The sequence below is a fragment of the Condylura cristata genome, unplaced genomic scaffold (assembly GCF_000260355.1).
Source record: "Condylura cristata isolate star-nosed mole 26May11 unplaced genomic scaffold, ConCri1.0 scaffold00012, whole genome shotgun sequence".
In the NCBI taxonomy this organism is placed as follows: Eukaryota; Metazoa; Chordata; class Mammalia; order Eulipotyphla; family Talpidae; genus Condylura; species Condylura cristata.
The window spans coordinates 11,831,666-11,851,842 of NW_004567113.1; positions in this window are offsets into that span (position 1 = coordinate 11,831,666).

Genomic DNA, 20,177 nt, shown 5'->3' on the forward strand with positions numbered 1-20,177 from the left:
AAAAAAAAAAAAGGCAGCAACACACACAAAAAGTGGAAAAAAAGAGCAAGAATATGAAATCATCTCACTGGATTTGAATATCATCGATTTGATTAAAAACATACAAAAGGCCCTCCCTGGTGGCACAGCGGGTTAAAGCACAGCACTGAGAAGCTAAAGCCACTTCCTCATGAGTTTGATCCCCGCCTGCCCCAGAGGTGACCACATGGTGTGGCAGATCTCTCCTGGCCCGCCCACTGCTCCTCTCAGCAGTGTACTTCGTTGATCTGCCTGTTCTGTTCCCCACTCTGCCTCTGGTGAAGCCTCTCACTGCCCCTGAGCCTCTGGCCTGTACCCCAGTTCTGTATGCACAAATAAATAAATCTTTTAAAAAAAAAACACAAAAAATAGAATGAAAGCCTCCTTGTACAGATATAAGTCCTCAAAATAACACAAGAAAAGTGATCATTATTTGGAATGAGATTAATATCATATTAGATGTAAAATATGTTACTAAATCATATTCAAGGACTGACATTCACTAGAAATATCCTTTTGGACATTTTTTTAATGCCTCAGGCTAATAAGTAGGTGAAATAGTATGATAGAAAAAAAAGGGAAGCAAAAACTTTTTAAGGGGACTAAATTTTTTTTACCCCTATTTATCTTATATTTATTTATTTATTTATGTAATAATATAATAGTTTTTTTTTTTACATCATTTGTGCCTTTTTCCATCCCAGTTGTAATCCCCGAGGGCTTCCCATCACCAAATCACCCATGTGCCACCACCTTAGTCCAGAATACTTCCCTACCCCACTGTTTTTGATCCCATTCCACATTGCACCCCCATAAAATGTCTCTGGTATATAGTTGTTTTCTCCCCTGGTCCTTTATACTCCTGCTATGAGTGAAACCATCCAGTATTTTTCCTTTTCTTTCTGGCTTATTTCACTAAACATGATCCCTTCCAGCTCATCCATGTTGCTGCAAAAGGCATGTGTTTATTTTTTTGGTTGCTGAGTAATATTCCATTGTGTATATGTACCACATCTTTTTAATCCAGTCATCTACTTTTGGGCATTTGGGTTGATTCCATGTATTTCTGATTGTAAATAAAGCAGCAATAAACATGGGGGTGCAGGTGTCTTTTTTAATCAGTGTTTTTGTGTCTTTTGGGTAGATACCTTCCCAAGTGGGACTCCTGGGCCATATGGAAGGCTGGTTAGAGAGGGAGAAGGGACACAAGAAGTGACAAGACAGGAGAAGGAAAAGCTTCAAGAAGAAAGGAAGTGTTAGCAGTATACAAATGCAGTGTGGTTGATGCAATGGAAAATGACCTTTAATGTTGTGGTTGTACAGTTTAAAAAAGGTGTTCTTATATTTTAGAAGTGGATACTGAAATATTAAAGGATAAAATGACATAACGTCTTAGATGTGCTTCAAAATCCCATGACATGGGTGAAATGGTGGGAGAGAGATAGGTTTGGCCATGAATGATAATTGTTGAAACTAGGGAGTGGGTGTAGGGGGCAATTAGTACTTTATATTACTTGTCTATTTTACGTATGTTTGAAATTCCTCCCATTAAAAGCTTTAAAATGGTCCTAAAATTGTTTTCGGAGATTATGGGTGGTTTATGTCATAATAAATTTACTAGAATAGAGGCCAGACTGCTGTGGGTTGAGAAGGGAAATGGAAGAACTGAGCACAGTGAGTGGTGATTATTCTTTATGGAAGTTTGATTTTGAAGGAAAGGAGAGAAAACATGTTTCAAGGGGAAGGAAGGTTAATGTGGGTTTTTGGTTTTTTTTTTTTTTTAAAGATTTATTTATTTGTGCATACAGAACTGGGGTATAGGCCAGAGGCTCAGGGGCAGTGAGAGGCTTCACCAGAGGCAGAGTGGGGAACAGAACAGGCAGATCAACGAAGTACACAGCAGAGGGCGGGCCAGGAGAGGTCTGCCACGCCATGTGGTCACCTCCAGGGCAGGCGGGAATTGAACTCATGTTCAAGTGGCTTTAACTTCTCAGTGCTGTGCTTTAACCCGCTGCGCCACCAGGGAGGGCCTAATGTGGGCTTTTTAAGAATGAAAGATTTAGTCAAACTATCCCACAGTAACCAGAATCAAGGCTTTGAGTCTTTGAATCAGACCCACAGTAACCAAAATCAAGACTTTGAGTCCTCTTGTTACATTCTTCAGCTTTGTTTGAAGACATTGCAAAATTTCTTTGATTTGGCATAATTTAAATGTTTTCATAAACAGCTATGTATAATACTCAATGGTGAAAGTACTACCTGTGTTGAAAATTTGAGGACTATTTAATGAGATCTCAAATAGAAATGGGTGGCCAAAATCCAATGATACTAGTCATAGTGTTGCTGTAAGTATTAAGTAAAATAAACAATAGCGCTTTAGCAAGTATTACTACAGTTTTCTTCATTATTATGAAATAGCATTCTCCAAAATCTGTATGAAGGGCACCAATCCTGTAAGATGTTAACAAGTATTACAATAACAGCAACACAAATATGCCATGGCCAACGAAATTGGGGACAGGCTGGCTCACAGTTAAAACCATCTTAATTGTGGGGTTTCTCATGATATTTGCATGCTGGAGTGCTTTGTTAATTTCAAGATTATGCAATATTTTCAGCACAAATTTAATAGTATTCTTTAGTATTCTCTTGGAAAGGAGACTCTCTCAGGATTTTTGTTCCTCAGGATCTACTTTGGAAACAATTGTACCAAATTGTGTAATCCAAACTAATATAACATGACCCTTATCACAGTGATAGTTCATTACACAGTGGTAACTGATTTTTCTGGTCATATCAGTTACTAGTGTTACTGCCTTATACATTCTGGATGGAAGTACATCTTCCCTGAGTCATTCATAAGGATTCATAAGGATACCCTCCAACTCTAACAGAAATGGATTTTTCCTTTTTGTATCACATACTCCTATAGAATCTCAGTCTCACTCTCTCTCTTTTATAGAAAGTAGGAATATCAGTTCTGGAATCTGGTAACCAATATATATTTAAAATCATCTAAAACTCTTAGAGGAAGCTCTGAGTTTCAATGTTCTCATCTGTGAAAGGGAACAATGTACAGGCTCAATTGTTATATATTATTAGATATATATATTGTGTGTGGGTATAAATGTTTTTTCTAGTTAGGACTAGTAATTGATAGCACTTGTAGGAGCACTTGTAACTATTTGAAAATACTACCTTTGTTTCCTTAATAAAGTCTCTATAGGTCCTATTAAAGAAAAATTTAGATCCTTGAATTGAGAGGGCCTCCCAACCTGCAACGGAGAAAGCCTGGTACTCATCAAAATGTGTTAAATACCTAGGAATAGGTATAACAAAGGACACGAAAAGACCTATCTTATGAAAGCTACAACACATTATTAAAAGAACTAGGAGAAGACACAGGAAATAGAAAGATATTTCGGTAGAATCTCTCCTGCCCACCTGTGACTATGCAGGTGTTTCTCATCGCCAAACTTTTCCATTTGCAAAGCAGCAGAGGAGCTCTCCTGCCAAGACTACCCATCTGTGACTCTATGGGGCTCTCTTTTAACAAGTCTGTCTCTTTCAGGGGCAGCTCTTTCTGCCTGCTTGTATCTGTACAAATGGCCTTTGTTCTTCTCTCCCTTTCTATAGTAAACCTGGCCTTTTGGGTAATAAAAGAAGATATTGTACAATTATGGATAGGAAAAATTAATGTTGTGGAGGTGTCCATCTTAACAAAAGCAATAAATTCAATGCAATCCTTATTAAAGATTCAGTGAAATTCTTCGAAAAAAATGGAGCAAGCAATATTGAAATGTATATGGAACCACAAAAGGCATGAATGGTCATAGTAATCTTGACAAAAAGAAGAGGAATGAAAATATCCTGCTCCCAGACTTCAAACTATACTACAGGTTATCATAAATATGGTATGAGACTAAAAAGATGCACAGATATCAGGGGAATAGAATAGATAACCCACAAATAAGCCTACATTTTTATGGGTAGTGAATCTACCACAAAGGACCAAGAGTATAGGGAAAGGAAAGTCTCTTTCTAAAGGTGCAAAAAAACAAAACAAAGTAAAACAAAACAAAAAACTGGGCAGCCACATGCAGAAAAGTGAAACTAAACCACTCTTTCACACCACACCAAAAAATTAACTAAAAATAGATTAAAGACTTGGATGTGAGACTGGAAATTATATAATACATAGAAGAAAATATAAACAAAACCCTCCCTGACATTAGTTTCAGTAATGTCTTTGGGGACTCTAACAGCAAGGAAAACAAAAGCAAAAATAAACAAATGTGATACATCAAGCTAAAAAGTTTCTGTAAGGTAAGAGAAGCTATCATTAAAACAAAAGGACACTTCATTGAATGGGAGAAAGTATTTGTGAATCAGACATCTGACAAGGAATTAATATACAAGTTCTATAAAAAAAAATCCACACATTTCAACAAAAAGAAAATAAAAATCCAGTAAAAAAAAATAGTCAGAAGAACTAAATAAACATACAAATGACCAACAGACACACAAAATATTTTTAATATCACTTATTAGAGAAATGCAAATAAAAAACCACATGAGAATGGCCCATAAAAACCAACCAACCAACAATAATTATAAACCAGAAACGATGAATGTTGGCAAAGGTGTGGAGAAAATGAAACACTTATACACTGTTGCTGGCAATGTAGACTGGTCCAGACCCAATATGGAGGTTTCACAATATATTAAAAATAGATCTACCTTACCATCCAGCAATTCCACTCCTGGTATCCACTTCAAGAATAAACAATGACTAATTTGAAGAGATATATGCAGTTCCTTATTAGTTGTAGCATATTTACAATAGCAAAGTTTTGGAAACAACTTAAATATCCATTGTCAGAGTGGATTAAGAAGATGTGGCATATGTAAACAATGGAATATAATTCAGCAATGTAAAAAAAGATGAACTCTTGCCATTCACAAGAGTAAGGATGGAACTAGAGGGGATTAAGCAATGCAAAATAAGACAGAGGGCGAGAGACAAATACCAGATGATTTCACTCATATGTGGGATATAAGGAAAACAATCAACAACAACAAAAAATAAAATACAAGAGAACTGAAAAAACTAAGTAAAAAAAAAATATGATGGCAGAATCGAGAGTACTGGGGAAGGGAATAGGTTGGGTGGGAACAAAGGTGGGAGGAGGCACAATGAGCTATGGTAAAGGATTATTTTTTGCTTGGATGGTGAGGGTGGGGTAGTGACATACATTTGTTGAAATGTGACTATACAGTGTTGGAAACCAATATTACCTCAATAAAGTGGCAAAGGGTGGGGATGGGAACCCTGCTACTAAATGAAGTACAGATATGAGTGTCTTGTAAATGAATGGTCAGCAATCGAGGGGTGTGGCTTGAGATTGAGAACTGTGTAGAGAAATTTCAAGAGTGGAACAAGCTAGAGAACAAGTCAAAACATGTTCATGGATGGAGTTGGCTGAAGAAACCAAATCTACCATCAGGTGATAGGAAGGATGCTGATGATAAGAGTTAAGTTGGTATCCAGGAATGTAACCAGAGACTGACTTGTGTAGGGATTCAGAATATATCACCTCCAAATATGCCAGTTTGGTGTATTGATTATTTTGAATTTATAGTACTTGAGAAATAACTGGTACAAGAAAACCACTCTGACCCTGTGTTCTCACACTGACAATGAGAAATATCTTCCATGTGAAAGGTACTTTCCCTGTAGCAGGAGAGTAAAAGGCATCCTTATCACAGGCATTCAGGAATTTAGGGCTGAGAAGGTTATGTAAACAAACCTTATCATGTCACCATTTTACTAACCCTGATCCAAATCCTTTGTCAATTCTTCACAGATTTGTTTCTTTGTCTAAACAAAGAAACAAATACCAGATGATTTCACTCATGTGGAATATAGAAAAAAACAGCAAAAAATAATCAACAACAAAAAATAAAACCTGAAAGGAACTGACAAAACTAAGCCATAATAAACTCTAGAAATATGATGGCAGAATTGAGACTACCAGAGAAACTATTACTGCTCTGGTCACTTCTCTTACTTTACTTTAGCAGGAGAGAATATATAGTAACTCCTATAAATATATATGTTTGTATATAATCATGTTTTTCTTCTGTTAATCTGTCATTTTTTTTAGTTATGGAGGGTTTCAGGAACCTAGATGGAATATTAATTTTCTTTCCATATACTCATAAAGACATTCCTTGTGGCATAAATTTTAAGTTGCACACTGTGAAGCTATCCACCGGTACTGCAGCACAAATTCTATGCCCGGCCAGTGAGTTGACTCTCATGACCCAGCAGACCTCTCCTGTCTCATCTACTGCTCCCCTCAGCAGTGTATTTCAGTAGATCTGCCTGTTCTGCTTCCCAGTCTGTCTCTGATGAATACTCTCACACCCTGCACCTTTGGCCTGCATCCCTGCTTTTGTATGTGTAAATAAATAAATACATTCAAGAAACAAGCAGGACCAATTTGGAAGTTCAAACCTTTGATTCGCACAGGGATGAGTCATCTGAACTCCCTCTTATTACGTGCTCGCTGATGGTGGATAAATTATTTAGCCTGGTTATAAAACCTTGTATCACAGCTGGAAGGAGGCTGGACTGGTCTGATGTTGTTGTTCTATTCATCACAAATACATTAAGTTAATGAATCCTCTCCTCAGGCTCATTCCTTCTCACATTCTTACTTCCAAGTGTCATCTGCAAGCCCCTTATTATGCTATTAGTTAGGGTGTCAGGAATCTCCAGAGAATCAGAACCAACAGGATAACTGGTGTGTGTGTGTGTGTGTGAGAGAGAGAGAGACCAATAGGATCACCATATATATGCATATATACTTTATTGTTGGAGAGAGAGAGGTTTTAAGGAATTTGCTGATGTTATTGTAGGAGTTGGGAGGTTCAAAATCTTCAGGGCTGGTCACCAGCCCAGGGAACTGAAGAAGAGTTGATGCTACAGTTTTAGTCCAAAAGTAGTCTGCTCACAAAATTTGTTCTTTGTTGGGGAAGGTCAGTCTGTTTGTTATTAAGGTCTTCAACTGATTGTGTGAGGCCCACCCATATTATGGAGAATGATCTGCTTTACATAAAATTTACTGATTTAAATGTTAATGTTATCTAAAATACTGCCACAGAATATCTAGAATAATGTGTGATCAAGTACATGAGTACCAGAGACTAGCCAATTTGATATATAAAAATTAAACACAAATCTAATCTTTCTTCTTTGACCAAAAGCTTCCTAGCTTTTTCTATCAGTTAGCATACCACAAAGAGAATTAGGCTGATTCTTGGAATTTGAAACTCATCTTGAAGATGTGTATTAATTTTTATGTGCTCATTCCTGTGCTGTCGCATTAGCATGGCCTAATTCCACTACCAGGAATAGGATGCATGCTGTGCTAATGGGAAATGATATATTTAGTGTTTTGTATGATCATTTTTTAGTGTCCATGTCCCTTTTATTGGATGAGAGCCCACGTGGAGTGGGTGGATGAAAATGTCCTTTCTACTTACCCTTGCATTAGGAATAAGAGAGAAAATATGTCTGTGCTCAGGGGAAAAAATCCATTATTTTATGGTTATTTATGGTATTACAATCAATTTAATAACTTTTAAGTAGCTTCTAGTTAGTAAGTTTTGAGAAGACAAAGTAATACCATATCAGCTGACTTCTTCCATGTTGGGTTCAATTCTGCTTCTGATTTAAGTGACACATGCACCTCTGTAAAGTTTAACAACTAAGTATGGATTTTATTGAGCAATATAATCAGCACAGTAATGACAAATGTAATTAAAATGAAGGAAAATACTTTTCAAACCTTATGTAAATAAGTGATGCTTGCCAGATTTTTTGAGTTATAATATTTTAAATCAATTCAGTATTTAAATGCCACAATCAATTTAATGTTCACAATTTATGCAATAGCTATATTCAGTTTACAAAATAGTATAATGAGGTAAAACCAATCTCTTGAAGAATGTTGCCACAGCATTTTTAAGTTAATCTATTTGTTTCCATCAAAGATTAAGAGAAAACTAATAATATAATAAAGATTCTTAAAAGTGGAGACCAGCTTATATAATTATATATACGTATTTCATATTGTTATGTAGTAATAATATAGACTCTTAAAAGGTAGACACCAAGTTTCTGTTTTCTCTAAACAAACATGAAGTTCTGGTTTCACTGATGAAGGAAATCTGTTGTTTCTGGAGCCTGCTGGATTTCTAGTCTGCCTCTCTTGTCTCTCTTTAAGACTCCAAAGTTGGCACAGGCCGAAGGTAAGTTAGGAATGACCATGAGGGTCATGGTCATTCTAGCTGCCCTGTGGGTTCCTTCAGAAGCAAGACTTGATCATAGAAATGGGTACCCTGCTACCAGAAGGGTACCTCTTTCCGTGATTTGTGAATTTCATTTTATGTATTTACACTGTGACAAAGGAAACATCTAAACTATATAGTTGACAGAAAAACAAATACAAACATCCCTAAATATACCCAGAGGATGTGAGAGTGAGAACATGGCTCATCACATTTCACCTGACAGGAAAACAGCCAGAGGTCTGACAATTCATTCTGTGAATGAAATTGAGGGAAACTAGTGTTAGGGTCCTTGTTGGGGATCACAAAACATTATAACGCATATGGCAGGGAAACTGCCCATATCTTCAAATAGTGAAATACATTTAGCTTCTGTGCAGTTTTATTTTTGTCCCTTCCCTTAACCCAAATTCATTCTTTTTGTGCTGTTCTGTAACTTTCAAGAGTAACTCTCTTGAAAGGCCTTGCTTGGGTTTCCCTATAGCTGCCTTAAATCATCTCAATACTTATGTGGTTTGTTAACATCTAGTTTACATGCCAGGATCGCAGACAAGACCACTGGTCAAGTGGGATTTCTATGTCTCTCTTGTTTCCCCTGATATCTCAGAAGTTTGCACAGGCTGAAGGGGAAAAGTTTCCTGGAGTTGTGAAATGCATGTTTAACGAAATAGCGTTGATATGATTAGTGGATCTCCAACCTGAACTCTGATCAGACTCATCTCAGGTGCTTTTAAGATTCACGTGAATTCCTGGGCCTGATTGTGGTCAGTTGCGTCAGAATCTCAGGTGTATGGGGGAGAGAGGGAGTGGGAGTTGGCCATGTATAATTTGAAAATCCACCAGGTAGGGTAACAATTGACCTTGAGCAGCTTCTCAAGTTGCTACATGTGATCTAGATTTAATATGTTAATGTATCATCCTTTAAAATAAGAACTGAACTGACAGTAACAATAGCAGAATCAAAATGACAATAGCAGACTTTTTCTTCTGTTTACTATGAGGCACTTATATTACAGTGTAATATTACTGACTCAGTAATGTTACATAATGTTCAGTAATGTGAACACAGTAATGGTCACATGTGAACTTATTGAATCTTACTAATAATCCAATAAAGTAGCTACCTTTATTATCCCAACTTTCAATATACAAAATGAGGCACAAAATGACTGACCTTAAGTTGTCTGAGATGAAATTTACAGTAGACAGAAGTTGAGCACTTGGAGTCTAAATTTCTAAAAACGTGAATTTTTCTTAGATTTATAATATAATAGCATATTGTACAAAGATTTAAGATTCTGTACACAATCTTGTTAACTTCAAATTATCCAACATTTCACAAAGTTAGCTCTGGTACCCTTTAATGTATACTATTTGTTAACTCTTAAGGAATGTACTTGTGGCTTAGGTGGGTGAAATGTGGCAAGGTGGGGATCCCTCTCTGGTCTGACCCCCACTTCAATCAGATTGATGCAAGTTATCTATAATTCAGGCACTCCTGCTGCAGACCTCCAGGAGGTGAGAGGACAAATCAAATCCCTGGACACAGTCATCACCTGCGGCAAACCCAAGCAGCATGGTTGGAACCACAAGAGATAAGACCTGGGAAGAGCTGGTGTGGTGACCTCTCACATCAGCTCCATGTATATATCTCCAGGGGCTGGGGAACTAAACCTCTGTCCAGAGATGTGTGCAATGGGTGTGAAGCTTCCTCCTTTTCCCACTGGGGAAGGAAAGCATCAAGACGTGACTGGGAACCCAGGGCAGGACTAGAAACCATGAAAGATGAGAGGAGCTGAACCAACTACCTGCTGGAGTCCATTCCTACCAGGAATCTTCCCAGCAACACTGGCTGGTAGTCAGGTTTCCAATGCCAGAATCAGAAGACCTGGAAGCAGCATCTCCTGTGGCAGTCATTGGAAAGGAGGAGGCAATGAGTGGGAATGAGGAGGCATGAAACCAAGAGATCACAATGGTCTGGAGAAAATGATAGTTCCCTTTACCACGGGAATTTCCAAAATCAAGGCGTCGGGAGAACCACCCATCTGCCCTATAGAAGGTTGCCAAGTGCGCTGCCTCGCCACCTGCCTTGCTTCTGCTCCTGGGATTTGAGCTGACTGGTCCACTGCACTCTAGGAGTGCAGGTCCTCATCCAAGGAAAGGACAAGTTTCCAAAAAGGACAAAGGTGGCACAGCGGGTGAAAGCACAGCACTAAGAAGCTAAAGCCACTTCCACATGAGTTTGACCCCCGCTCTGGAGGTGACCCACATGCAGCTGGAGGCAGACCTCTCCTGACCCATCCACTGCTCCCTTCAGCAGTGTATTTCATTGATTTGCCTGTTCTGCTTTCCACTCTGTCTCTGGTGAAGCCTCTCACCACTCCTGCACCTCTGGCCTGTGCGCCTGTTCTGTATGCATAAATAAATAAATCTTTAAAAAAAATGATAAAGCTCACGGGTATGATTCAAAGGAGGAGATGGAATGATCAGGGTGGGAGAAGGAGCCACAGTGAGTAGGGTGGTAGCTCCTGGATGGAATATTGGTGGGAGGGCCTGACCTAAGGAGAACAATAACATCAAAGATCACCAGTGATATAAGATAAAAAAAAAAAAAAAGTGCCCTCCATGGTGGAACAACAGATAAAGCACAACACTGTGAAATTATCTGCAGCCACTGCAACAGTAGTTCCATCCCGGGCCAGGGAGGTGACCCACATGGCGTGCAGACCTTTTCCTGACCTGCCCGCTGCTCCCCTCAGCAGTGTATTTCATCAAACTGTCTGCTCTGCTCCCCACACTGTCTCTGGTGAATCTTTTCACCCCCTGCACCTCTGGCCTGTTCCCCAGTTCTTGTATGCATGAATAAATATAGCTTTAAAAATAAAAAAATTATTAAAATTTTAAAATAAATTTAAAAATCTCAGGGAATGTGTGCTTCAAGAAACAATCTGATATACAATATTACATACCATAGAGATAGGGTGTCTTGATTATAGTCTTTCTCACCTTTTTAGATATATAATGTGAACATTTGACCTGTAGTCCAGAGACCTAGACTGTCCTGCAGACTTCCCTCCACCCTCCCCTGTAACATCTTGATTTATGATTCAACATGTGGGCCTTAGCTTCCTCCTGTGTAAAATGAGAAGGCTGGACTGATAGTCAATTCCCCTCCTAGCAAGAGCATATTTGACTCTGTGATTTTTGATTTATGGTTTGTTGATAGAATAAGTGATGTTGTATGGATCCATTTATTTTCACTAAGAACAAATGCCTTTAATTAAAACAGGAAAACTTTAAGAAAAACATTCTTAAACATAAGGATTACATGACTTTGAAACACTTTACCATGAAAATGTTCTCATAATGACGATAAGATCAAGAACAAGAACTAATCCATAGGCTGCTATGAAGTTCTGTCCTCCATATGCCACATTTAACATCCTGGTTATTTCCACTTTAAACATGAACAACCAGGGCCCTCCCTGGTGGCACAGCGGGTTAAAGCACAACACTAAGAAGCTAAAGCCACTCCAGCATGAGTTCGATCCCAGCCCCAAGGGTTATCCACATGGCTCAGCAGACCTCTCTTGTCTCACCTGCTGCTCCCCTCAGCAGTATACTTTGTTAGTTGGCCTGTTCTGTGGCGAGGGCCACCCTACCCATGTTGTATGACAAGATCCTGATGTGGGGGGGGGGGAATGCGGGGGGGGAAATCCTGAAAAGTCAGGACATTCCACAGTTGGTTCCTGATGGATTCTTTTCGTTTGTTTATGCCCGTTTCCAAGAAGTATGGCTTGTTTTTGGCTGCTCCCAAAAAGCATAGTAATTGTCCAAATATGCATTCAATGTAAAATCAATAATTATTTGATTGAATTGGTTGGTTCAATAACAATAGCATTGTACACAGAATGGCACAGAACTTTATAAAATAATTAATATTCCTCTGCTTGAGAGGGCTGGCACAAATCTAGGTCCCACAATAACGAGAGACGTGTAACAGTCCAAGAATTCTGGGAACAAAAGGCTGTAATAATTTCCTTCCCAGTTCCCAATAAAAGATCTATAGTTTCAAGTAACATAGTTTTGTTTTAAGTAATAGAATTATAAATAATAATATGTTTTCCTACTCTTTCCTCTAACTTTCACCCCGATCTCTTTTCATATAGAAAGATTTTTTTAGATGAGATTAATAGGAAAGAAAGAAAGAAATTTCCCCCTAATTCTTATGTTACATATGGAGACTAGGTTGACAGAACAATTGCAGAAATAGTGATTAATAGAAGCTCCTTTTATAGATCAAAAAAGGGGTTTTTCCTTAGGGGAGGGGCAATGTCAGCACACTCGGCATTGGTGTTTTTCTGATTCCTAGTTCCTTAACATTAGATCCTGTACCTTTTAGATGTATGTTCATTGAGATATTAACAAAATAATTGCTTAAATTGTAATAGCTAACTGATCACCACAGAAACATTTTGTATATTGTTAACTGATCACCACAGGAATATTTTGTTTGATAACTGATCACTATAGGAATATTTTGTTTGATGACTGGTTATCATAGGGATACTTTATTAATGACTGGTCACTATAGGAACATCTTGTATATCAATTGTACTTTTTATTAATGAATGATAAATATCAGTCTCAATAAGAGATCAAAAAGTCCCAAGCTGTCTTTAAGAAAAATGTAATGATTGTTAAGCTTTCTGCTTTATGCACACACTGATGTAATCCCACTGCTTGCTTGTAATGTATAAATAAAGACCTACTGGGTCAGTCAGCAGAAGATGCTTTCACCCTAAACAGGTGTCTGCATCTCCTCATTTTTCTACCTCATCTTTTCTTTCTCTCTCTCATTCTTTTCTTCCTTCGCTGACGTCGTCCTTTCCGGCAGGAGACCCTCACTAGCTCAGCTGAAGCTGGTCTTTAGCAGTTCTGCTCCCCACTCTGTCTCTGGTGAATCATTTCACTGCCTCTGCACCTCTGGCCTGTACCCCAGTTCTGTATGCATCAATAAATAAATCTTTAAAAAAAAAAAAAATAAAGAACAACCAAAGTTCAATGAGGCTTGTCCAAGAACAAAACCAGGAAATAGCCGAGATAACTTGAATCCATTACTTATGTCTCCAAATCCCATATTCATACAAGTTTCCCAAATGGATTAAAGTTTACTTAGCAAGTGATACCCTTATTCAGGCGAGATGATCATCCATGTGGCAGATTTGTATTTAGAACTTCTGGAATACAAGAGATGATATTTTGGTTTCAAGAAAGTTCTGTCATTCTCAAGGAAAGTTCTTTTGCCTCTCATGCTCCCCTCATTTTCCATGGATTTCTTTTCTTTTCCAATAAAGACATAAGTTCAGCTAATGCTATACAGAGCATAAAGTAATTCAAAAAGCTGTGTCAAGTATGGTGTTAGATTCTAGCCATAGTTAGAATAGTGATATGTTTATATTAGTGATAAATTCTTTTTTTTTTTTTTTAAGATCTATTTACTTGTGCACACAGAACTGGGATACAGGCCAGAGGTGCAAGGGCAGTGAGAGGATTCACCAGAGACAGAGTGGGGAGCAGAACAGGCAGATCAACAAAGTACACTGCTGAGGGGAGCAGCGGGCGGGTCAGGAGAAGTCTGCGGTGCCATGTGGGTCACCTCCAGGGCAGGGATTGAACTCATGCTGAAGTGGCTTTAGCTTTTAGTGCTGTGCTTTAACCCACTGTGATACCAGGGAGGGCCCTGTGATAAATTCTTACCATCATCACCAATGTCAAGGCCTGCCTTCTTCTTTGTTAGCACCAGTATTTTTTTTTTCAAAGATTTTTATTTATTTATTTATTTATTTATTTATTTATTTATGCATATAGAAACTGGGGTGTAGCCGGGGGTGTGGAGGTGGGGTGAGAGGATTCACCAGAGACAGAGTAGGGATCACAACAGGAAGATTGACTGAAAACACTGCTGAGGGGTGGAGCAGGTGAGACAGGAAAGGTCTGCTGAGCCATGTGGGTCACCTCCCAGGCCAGGGATCAAACTCGGGGTGCAGTGACAAGCACTGCTTGATAGCACTGAGACTTTAACCCCTGCTGCTCCCAGGGAGGCCCCAGCTCTGGTATTTCTATGCTATTCTTTAGGATCATCTATTACATTATTTCTACAGGTTGAGTGATAGAATTGACCTTTAAAAACTAGGTTTGACATTTGAATATATTATAGAAGCAGAAAATTTCAAGTTAATGAGTCTTCTTAGATAGGTATTTGTTAATTAAGAGCTTCAAAGTTACTTCATTGCTTATTTGAGTGCTGACTGTTTCCCACTAGCCTGAGGGCAGGAAGTAGCAGTCAGGCAGCATAGGGACAGACAATGGCCAGCACAAAAGGCACCTGATAGAAATGGCACTGGGCAACATCTATTCTGAAAGGAAAAGGTTGTAACGAGGATCCCCCACCTTTGTCATTTGAGTGTGACCAGCTTTGTGGCATTAGACCCCACCTTCCATTCTCTACTTAAGAACTCTCTCAGTCCTGGATCATCCCCATAAGCATTCAAATAGACTGCAGTTCCTTTTTCTTTTAAATATTAAGATATAATTGAGATGATGTGTAATGGGGTGTTTTTTTTTAAATAATATAATAGTTTAATTTTACATTATTTTGTGCCTTTTTCCATCTCAGTTGTAATTCTGGACGGCTTCCAAATCACCTGTGTGCCATCACCATAGTCCAGGGTACTTCCATCCCCCCACCATGTTTGATCCCATTCCCTATTCCACCCCTGTAAAATGTCTGTGGTATATAGTTGTTCACTATTATTATTATTTTCTCATAACTGGGTGGTTTTAAGCATATTCCCAAAATTGTGCAACCATCACCACCATCTAATTACAGAACATGTTTATTATCCTCACAAAAACCTTGTACCCAGGAGCACAGATATTTTCTTTTATTGGTTTATTGTTTATCTTTCCACAAAACAGAGTTTGGTTTTTTACCATCAGCCTTTTGGAAGAGTGCCTAATTTATAGTAGATGCTCAATAACATTTTACTATTTATTGAATAAATCAATAAACCATCAAATATATAAGGATAGATTCACAAAAATCTACCAATGAGATACAGTTCCTAAATAATTACTCAGGATATGTGACTGGACAATGAAAAAATTGAATCAAAGTCCAGTGTTCAAAAAGAAAATTCTGTTAGAATGATCAGGCCCTTATTATTGACTATTACTGATTATTTTATATCTGACAGTTGTGAAAAATATAAGCATCACTTATTCTGGGAAAAAGAAGAAAAATTATATTGGTATAAAAAGGGGCATAATATAAGATAGTGTATATAATATTTGATATATCATTTATATGGATAGGAAACAGGTGAAAACATACCCATGGAATTTGTAATAGAAGATACAATGAAAGGATCTGTGGTAGATGGAGCGCTTTCATAGTTCACTAGATATTCTACATTGTTCATATTTGTTTTTCAGTAGGAAGGGGCTCTCCCTGGTGGCACAAGGAGTAAAAGCACCACATTATGCAGCTGAAGCCACTGCAGCATGTGTTCCATTCCCAGCCAGGGAGGTGACCCACATGGTTGGCAGACCTCTCCTGACCCGCCAGCTGCTCCCCTCAGCAGTGTATTTCAGTCAATTTGCTTATTTTGTTCCCACTCTGTCTCTGGTGAATTCTCTCACCCACCACATCTCTGGCCTATACCCCAGTTTTATAAACATAAATAATCTTTAAAATAAATGAATAAAATAAATAAATAAACAGGAAGGTCCCTCCCTGGTGGTACAGTGGGTTAAAGTGCAGCACTCCAAGCTAAGTTGGCCTCTGCTTTCAGTGCAAGTTGATTCCCACCCCTCCCCGCCCCACTCTGTCTCTGGTGAATCTTCTTACCCCCCTAAGCCAGTATGAATGAATGATATAAATAAATCATGAATAAATAATAATAATAATTGAACTGTATCTCAGTGGTAGATTTTTGTGAATCTATCCTTATATATTTGATGGTTTATTGATTTATTCAATAAATAGTAAAATGTTATTGAAAATAACAAAATATCTGCATGAATAAATAAATAAAAATCTTTTTTAAAAAATAAAAACAAGGATGTCTAGCATTACTATAATTATTTAAAGTTGATCTAGAAGTTTTAGGGCAACAACATAAATAACAAAGACAAGAACTAGTAGGAAACAAAACAGTTTCTGTATACAGAGTGTCCTACTGTCCTCTAAAACCCAAGAGAAGAGTCTTAAAAACCACTAGAATTAACAACAACTTGATAAGTGACTGAGAAATATATTTGATCAATTAATATTAACTTTCTTGTATACCATCAGTAACACCATCACAACATACAATGGAATAAAACAAATAATTTAACAAAAAAATAGGTGAAGTTTATGTTAAGAAAATCAGAGAATTTTCCATTTTACTTGCCTAACTTCCATTTCTAGTAACATTTGCAATTTGAGTTCAGACTTGGTGACATAAGGGCTGAAAAACCACAACTCATTCTTCCTAAAGGTTGTGCTTTGTGAGTGTCTGTTTCCTGTCACCCAGAACTCTGCAGTTTTTAGGTTTTGGACTTGCTGTCTGATTGTTCAGCTTTCCTTTGACTCTGGAACCTACCATATCTGTCCCACTTTCTTCTTTGTTCAAGCTAGACAGAAGCGACTTTTAGCTGAAAAGTACTCTGACCAATGACTACTGTAAAGATGTCTGTTTTAATCAGTTTTAAGTTTCATGCAATTACTGCCAAAACTCCAAAGAGAATAAGTAGGCCAGAAACAGAATTGAAAATTTAAAAGGACTTGGTGTATGATAATGGATGTGTCCTGAACAAACAAGATACACTAGGGAAATTGGCAGCTTGGGGAAAAAATTGATTTGGTTTTCATATGCTATAACATACACTCATCACCATTGTGCCCCCCCGCCAAAAAATCCAAAACTGAAAGAATTAAAGTTTTAAACCTTGCAAAGAGGAAAAAAACAATGATACTAAATGAAGGCAAAATGATTGTGTTTCTTATGTGAAAGGAAACTCATGCTCTCGTTTACTGCAATGCTATTTACTATAGATAAACTGTGAAAACAATCTCAGTATCTGAGAAAACTTAATGCACGGCTCCACTTCTTGAGTGGGTCAAGAAGATGTGCTATATGTATACAATGGAATACTACTCAGTGATCAAAAAGATAAACTCATGCCATTTGCAGCAACATGGCTGGAGCTTGGAAGGATAATGCAAGTGAAATAAGTCAGAAGGAGAAAGATCAATACCAGATGGTGTCCCTAATATGTGGTATAAAAGTGATGAATTAATAGTCAGATAAAGACAAGCTGAAAAACTAATCCTTAATAGCTGACTACAGAACTGAGATACAAAGGAGAAAAGGGGTGGGGAAGGGGAAAGAACAGGCGGGGAGCAAGGCAAGATGGTCTGTGGTGGTGTATAGCTCAGTTAGTGGTGCAGACAAGATAGTGATAAGACTTGATAGGGGCACCCCAAAGTTAGTACATTTAGAAATAATTAATTTTTTTAAAGATTTTATGATACAAAAGTGGGGTGCAGGTCAGAGGTGAGAGGATTCACCAGAGACAGAGTGGGGAGCAGAACAGGCAGATCAAGAAAGTACACTGCTGAGGGGAGCAGCGGGCGGGTCAGGAGAGGTCTGCCACGCCATGTGGGTCACCTCTGGGATAGGGATAGAACTCATGCTGCAGTGGTTTTAGCTTCTTAGTGCTGCTCTTTAATCTGCTGCACCACTAGTGAGGACCCATAAATAACTATTTTTTTTTTAAATAACAGAAAGTAAAAAAAATTTTTTAATTATAAGCATGAGTGCGCTGGACTATGGTGATGGCACACAGGTGATTTGGTATGGGAAGCCCGCGGGGATTACCACTGAGATGGAAAAAGGCATTAAATTATGTAAAAATAAACTATTATATTATTTTTTTTAAATACCAAAAAAATTATAAGCCCTCTTATCTAGTGTTGCTCAGATCTCTTGGGGCACCTACTCCAGAGAAGCCCTCTTTGAGAAGTATGAGGAGGCTCTCCTGCTTCAAAACGCTGGTTCTTCCCTTTGGATCTGCCACCAGCTTTTCAAGTGACAGCAAAAAAGAAGTTATACATATCCATTCTTTTTTTTAATAACAGTTTATTTATACATACCCATTCTTATATGAGAACTTGTATAATAAGGACTCATATCCATTCTTATATGAGTCTTAAGTTCAAACTGTGGTTTTGAGCATACTCCTTAGTTCCTGTGTGACAAACTCTTTTTCACCTTTCAAAACTCATCTAAATACAGAGGCTTCTCCAGCTTGAGGCCTTAAGTCTAACTGGATGACCCTGCAGAGAAGAGGGCCTGGGCCCAACATTGCCCTCAGGTACCACTATTAGATGATATTTGTCCTGGAGATGCTGTCTGATATTGCCATTGTCCAGCACAACAGTGATTGTTGAGTAAATGTTTATTAGATAGTGACATTTTTCCTTTCTTAGGTTAACTACTTTTTAGGTTAACTACTTTCTTAGGTAACTACTCCTAACACTACTTTTAGGATTTGGGTAGGAGATCTTTCCTCCTCAGACAATCATACTGCACTGAGGAGAAAATGGGAGTTACCTACATATCTGTGTCTACATAGATCTGCCTGTTTGTCTGTCTGTCTCTCTTTTTCTCTATCTATCCTTCTATCAATCATCTATCTATATGTTCATTCTCCCAGGTAGTAGGCAGACTGTACCTTATCCTGTCAAAACAGGCCTCCTCCCCCTGAGGTGGAAGCTGGTCACTGTTGGTCCTGTACATGTCCTCATATAGCTCCTTCCATTCGGACATATGTCTGAGCACACACCATTTTGTGGAGAAGTGATTTTTACTGTTTTTCTTTCCTGGGGTCCGGTCCTGGCTCCTCTTCCTTAGTATCTAATTCTATTGTTCTTTCTCTTCTCTATTTATGAGAACTTATAACAATAGATAATAGCTAAAAACAAATCAAAATGAACCTTCCTTGTTTTTTTTTTTTTTTTTTTTTTTTAGCAAAATGAAGACATGGGGACTGGAAAAGGAGGAAAAGAAATTTTTCTCCAAGGATGTGGAGAAAAGTATGAATGGGAAGTAGAATTCAGAATTATAGGTATTGTTGGATTATCTGTATAGTCTATCCAGCTGGTGACCTTGAACTTACAGTGGCTGTAAGCTGAATGGTCCTCAAGCCCCTCCAACAGGACTCAGGGTCAAGGACTTCTAGATTAGCTGCAGAAAGTTTTCCATATCTCTGTACCCTCCAAGGTAAATGACTATGGCCTTGTAGGTTGTTTGCAGCATTTAGCCACTAAAAGGACTAGACTCATAAAAATTCCTTATATTTTGTCTAAATGTCATAAATATGTTAAATATATGTGTAATTTGGTCTAAAAATGGTATTAGTGTTGAAGTGTCCAAATTTTTTTTGAATATATCTTGGAAAATTTACCCTGTGAGTTTTTTCAATAATGAAAGATGAAAATAGTATATTGTAATGAAAATACAGAAATATATGGAAAGTGTAGCAGTGCTAGGTACTATTCTTTTCATAATGAAAATCACAGGAAGAATAACAGAACACTTTCTAAGTCCTTTTGTCTCAGATGTTTTCTTGTTTATTTATTTTTTTTAAAAGATTTATTTATATATTCATACAAAACTGGGATAACAAGAGAGAGGTGCAGGGGCAGTAAGAGATTCACCAGAGACAGAGTGGGGAGCAGAACAGGCAGA